Below are 6,326 nucleotides of genomic sequence, written 5' to 3'. Positions count from 1 at the left end.
GAGTCAGAGTTTCATTATAGTTGTTTAATGGTACAGAGGTACAAAAAATAAAGTTGTCTAGCAGAAGTAGAGTGCTTATACCTTTTAAATTCTTTTAGAGAATGGTCAGGATTCCCATAGGAGATACTTCAAATGCATGGCTTGACCTTCCCACAGTGTGATAAGGGGGAGATGAAGAGAAGCATTTCAGATGTATTGTCCATCCCTGATTTGGAGACACCTATGTGAGGATGAACTTTGGGGAACCTTCTCTGGCCTGCTTCTCTACCCAAGGTCTAGAGCATGGAAGAATGGCCGGAAAGAGAGCACTTTTCCATATGTTGCCCATTTGGCTGTCAGCACTCGTTCTGACAGAAAAGACCAGGGTCTTGAGTGACTGCTAGTCTGTCTTAAAGTATGGTAATGAGGCTAATTAGGAGAGATGAGAGCCGGACTACATTCGTCAGGCAATTATCCATATAGCTTTCGTGCCATGCTGTATCTCTATCAGATTCCTCTTCTCCAATTTTGTCATTTCTCAAACATCACAAGAATAACGAGAATGTCTAAAGAAATATGAGCACTGTGAATGGTAGAAAGAAGAAAATACCAATGAAATTGTGTGAAACTTTCTTTTTGGACTCTTTCTAAACAAAGATTCAGAGTATGGCTAAGACAGTTCTTACTAGTATTATTGTTTAGTTTACATAAAATGAAAATTAATTGCACTTTATTATAATGTCTATATATCTTCTCTGGTAAGTGAACAGTATTTTGCTTGTTCCTTTTATGTTACTCATCATGGCAAGTCAGTAATTTAGTGTACTTGAAAGGGAAAGACATCAGAGCCTTGCAAAGCAAGCATAAAATGTATTCTCTTTTATGTGATTTAGAAAGTTGAGATATTTTAGTTTCTGTTTTCAAAGGTTTAATGCATTTTAACTTTGACGACAATTATGAAAGTAAACGAATGGACTTAGATCTCTATTTGGTGATTTCATAGTAGGTGACATTGAACATAAGTTCTGGTTTTTATCAAAAAGTTAACAAAGTGTTTGTATATTTCCTAAAAACCTGCACAGTTATTTTTGAGTGGTACTACTGACTACTGAAACTTATATATAAAAATGTGGCATTCAAAGAATGTTAAATTATTTCTAAAGTGTAATCATAATTCTATTCCTCATAAAGGAACCTAGAATTATTTAAGGTAACAATAAAAGTTAAACTAGACTGGTTGAATCCAATAGGACCCCTAACTAGATTTGATTGATAACTGTCTGTGCTCACATTTATACCTAGGCATAATATTTTATTGTTTTTAGCCTGTTTCATTATAATGTACTTTTCTTGTCTTTTACTCAAAAAACTCACTAGTCTATGTGCTTCCAAAGGCATACAAGAGGCTTTTTTAAAAAAAATTGTTTTGTAGGACTAGTAAAAAAAAGTCAATGTATAGGTGGAAAATCTATTCAAATTGCTAAGCAGTGGTCTTGTGTGTGAACTATCCTTACATTCAAGTACAATCAGTAGCTAATTAGAGAAACTCCATTTTGTCTCATGTTTCAATCACTAAGATTCTTGGGAATAAGAATGATATAAAGGTATAATCAACAGGTTTGATAAAGAACTTTAGCAGAACCCAGAAGATCATAGTGCAAATGGAGCTAAAAAGCTGGAAGTGACTCTCACACTTGAGCATTCCTGAGATTATTATAGTGGACCTCCATAAAAATAAAGTTTTCTGGAACTCACAGCTAGTTATTCTGATTCAGTGGGTCTTGAGATGGCCAAAAAACCCCATATCTTTAAACAAGTACTTCTGAGTGAGTCTGATGAGGGTGGTATATTGAAAAAACACTATTGTTGATCAAGAAATGTGCCATCTCAAATATCATAATATCAGAGCAAGACTAAGCATTGAAAGTAGGTAGGGAGAATGAACTTGAAACGTTAAAAATGTTAGAATACAGCAGAAAGAATGTCTGAATTGTAACCTCAATGGAATACGTCCTAATCTATAATACTGTGCTTGTCAGAATGAGGTTTTTATAATTCCCATAACTTTTTGGGCTCATGGTCGTCATCTGTAATTTCTTTAGTTCTACTGTTTGAGGATTCCAGAATAGTCATGGATAGAGAATACATGGTAGGACTGAAATTAGGAAGGTGCGCATATTAGGGACAGAAAAATACAAGTGATCAGAAACGCAGGCCAAGAGTGGAGAACCAAGAATATCAGAGGAAAAACAAGTAGGCACCTAAATTGATGCAAGACTCTTTTCCTTCTAACTGAAGCAGCCTCTGCCTCAGGCCCAGGTCAATCGTGGCTGTCTTTGAAACAGGAACCAATCTCGATACAACTAACTGAGGTCCCGCAGGTGGAAGCAGGGAATTGGAAGCAGCTGGTGCAGGTGAAAAGTGTTAGATGGGGGAAGCCGTTGTGTTTTCTGGTCTGAGAAATCCAAACGTGTGCAAGCCAAAATGGTACATTTCACAGTGCCTTTATCCAAACAAAGATTTCAAAAGTGATAAGCATTTGAGCAAAATAAATAAGTGAAAGAATTCTGCAGGAAATAGTTGAATTTACTTGATGGGAAAACCTTCATAATAAATGTATTCATCAAATATGTATCCATCCTTTTATAAATATATCCACACAGAAGTTGTAGCCAATGACATATTATATTTTATATCAAAATCCGTATGCATTGATGCTTATAGGTAATTTTCTCATATTTGTTGTGACAATGCAGCAATAAGCTATTATTTTAGTAATTTTTCTATGGTGATTCCATCTAATGACATAATTTTAGCCCTTTATTATAGCAATGTTTTGAAAAAATGCCTTTATGTTAAATAATGCCTCCTTTTCTTAGTTTTATAAATTGAGCTATTTAATTCTCCTTCCTTATTTAGTGAAAAGAATTTTGCTGAGCAACTAAAATTCATAGCTTCCTGCCTGTGAGAATTCACAGTTTCATACAGTGATAAACTCTTGTTTTTTTCTAATTGACATTTTCTGTTTCCTCAAGTGAAGTAGGAATTTGGGTGTAATTCAGTTTCAGCCTCTCTGGACCAACTTAAAGATGAGTCTAATTCAAGGTGCATGGTAAGAGTAGAAAAGTAGTTCAACAGGGCTCACGGAAGGGAGGTTTGGAGAATGTTGCAGAAAATAAGAATAAAATGTTAATTTAGGACTGAAATCAAGAGGTGTGAATGATAAACTAGACCAAATGGCAAAGGGGTGAGGGCTCTAGGTCATGTGGTTCTCTAAATAATGGGGAGCTTTAAATGTTTGAGTAGATTCTCTTAGAAGAGTTCTTCATAAATTTCTACCCAAAGGCTCTAAAATCATGAGGATTTTGTTATATCAAAGAAAGGAAATCTTTATTTTAGATCTATATTGAAGACATTATGATGGAGTAGGCTTGGACAGCATGGTAGACAAGCTACCTGGAGATTTTTTGAAGAATTCCTGGAAACAAAATTTTGGCATATAAAGTGTAGCATGGAGTCTTGAGCTGGGATCTGAAGTTTACACAGGTTTCCAACAGTTTCCAACTTCAAAACAATGTCTGAAGTTCACTGAGCTGGGAGTGCAGAAAATCTGTCTGGAGTAAACTAGTTTGACTGGGAGGGTTCAGGGAAGGGTGAAGGATAATTGAGGAATCTAGGTTATAAAGAACTGGATGAATGTGAAACAAAGGATTTTGGAATTTATTCACTGGGTTGTGAAAAGATGAAAGTTATAAACAAGGAAGTGACATAATTAAGACTGTCTTCAGAAATTTAACCTAGAAATGATATCCTTGCTGGATTGGAAAACAAAGACACGAGCACAGGGAGCTATCCTTAGTAGAAGGAAATTGATACTAGAAGGAAACTATAGGCCTTGGTCAGTGACTGGATGTGGTAGAGAAAGTTGGTGCCAATTTTAAGACTGCAGAATCACATGGAGTAATGAAAGAAGGGAAGGAACCAGTTGTGGCTAAAAGAGGATTTATTAAAACAATTGTTGAGTTTTTAAAAGATGAGGCATCATCTGGTTGAATGATTGAGCACTGATGATTTGCAAGGCAGTTTGAAAATGACCCAAAAATTGTACTGTTCAACTTCCAGAAGCTTCTAGTTTAGTGGGAGATATAGCCATGTTCACAAACACTGTAGAAAGAGTTATACTGTGAAAATGTTAAGACTAACAATAAAATAAAATGAGCAAATATAAGAGAGACAGAGATATCTTGGAAGAGGAGCTAGAAAACCTGGTTTGAGCTGGACCTAAAAAGATATATAGGAAGAACTTCATTCACTTGGATTCACTCTTTATGCATTCATGCATTCCACAAAAAGACTTTGAACATGTGTTCTGTTGCATATACTATGTTGGGCTCTGGACATGGTGAGAAATTTCATTCCCCATCGGGGGAAATAAAAGCTAGCAAGTCATAGAGTCTATGTAGATGGCCTGTGAGACCGTGTGGCTGGATCAAAGGGGTGAGGATGGGGGGATTTAGTGGAAGACAAGATGGGAATGATAAACTAAACCAAAAGGCAAAGGGATGAGGGCTCCAGGTTATGTTGTTCTCTAAATAATGGGGAGCTTTAAATGTTTGGGGAGAGGAGAGATCTTTTAGATTTATACTGAAGGCATCATAAATCTATATTTTAGAAAGGTAACTTAATATCCAAGTTGACACATTTATTTACAGATCTGTTAGGCACGGGGATATATTGTAGATACTCATTCAAATGGTGGTATCAGCTAGTCACAGGAGGAATAGGATTGCTGAGTTTGAGTACGAGGAAAGGACCGAAGTCTGAAACTGAAACTGTAATAATTGACATTGATTAAGTACCTAATATTATCCAAGCACTGAATTAACTCCTCTAATCCTCACACCAACCTGCCAAGTAGATACCATTATTTTACCCTTTTGCAGATGAAGAGTTCGTACCAAACGGAGTCTGAGCAACTTACGCAATGTCATACAGCTAGTTAATGTCACAGGCAGGATTTGAACCCTGGCAGAAAGGCTGTAATACATCCAGATCACCTAGGCAGCTGAGGCTGAAAAGGCCTAGAATAATTAATATCAAAGAACTCAAAAGTCATCATAGCAAAATCGAGTGCTTAGGGGAGCCACACCAGTTGTGCACTTGTTGCGGCTGAGAAACCTGTGGTGAAGAGTTGAGCAACCTTTTCAAGGAGAAAGTCACACCCACTTCCGCTCTGCCACACGAGAAAATGAACCTGTAATAGGAGATTTTACAACTGTCAATAAAACCCAGAGAAAGCATGAATTTTTATGTGAAATCACCCAGTTTTGAAATAATGACAACTAATTTAGGTTGTCCTTTTGCACTACATTGTGTGACCTTCTCCTTCCCCCAAACACACATAGACATGCATGCATGCCTTCTTTTCATGTCTAGTCCTCCTTTTACCAGGGAGATAGTTTTGATTTACAATAAGAAAAAAGTCCTTATATACATTACATCTATCTTAGTGAAACCTCTATTTCTTTCCACAGACAGAATTAGAGAATTTTCAAATGTAGTATAAGTCTCTCTGCAGTTTCAAATTTTAGGTGACAGTTCATACTTACTTTTCCCCCACGTTTCTACAAGCAAAAATAGAAGACTAGGTATATTTTTTCCTTCAGAAAAATCAATGGGTAAAAGTGTTTGTTACCACCTACATTGTGTCATCTACTCAGGAAATTTGGCTGTTTATTTAATACCAGTGAATCCCAATATGACATTTGAAATCAGTCATTCAGGTGCTCCCAATATCCACATGCGCTGCATTGTGTAGACTAAAACAGTCTTCTACAGTCAGTTTTACCTGGAAAAGTTAAAGTATTCTTGGTTCATTCTTAGGCTTTGTGAACTGCAGTAAGAAACCTCTGTATTTGTGAAAAAATTTTATCATAATAAAAAGCTATAAAGTCGTGCTAGTGCTTCAAAGAGAATAACACAGAAAAAAATAATAACACAGAGAAGCCATAGGCTACCATCCACCTCAAACACACACACACACACACACACACACACACACACACACACACACACACACACACGTGTACACAAATGGTTGGGAGACCTATGGTGGTAGAATAAAGCATGGTTCACCAAAAAAGAAGGATAATGAGGCCATTTTTCATTATTTTCCCATTGGATTTTAAAATAGTTACCTCATAAAATAAATAGTTTAAGTTTCCACATTACTTTTTTTTACTTTAATCTGTGCCTATGATGCAAATAAATGAGTGGAGATTTTTATACTCCCAAAGGTTTATATAGAAGCAAATATATTAAAAACCGAACACCCAAGGTAAGCATAA

Source organism: Carlito syrichta, unplaced genomic scaffold (assembly GCF_000164805.1).
Source record: "Carlito syrichta isolate Samal-C Ts95f unplaced genomic scaffold, Tarsius_syrichta-2.0.1 Scaffold267955, whole genome shotgun sequence".
Classification (NCBI taxonomy): Eukaryota; Metazoa; Chordata; class Mammalia; order Primates; family Tarsiidae; genus Carlito; species Carlito syrichta.
This window is presented reverse-complemented; position numbering follows the sequence as displayed.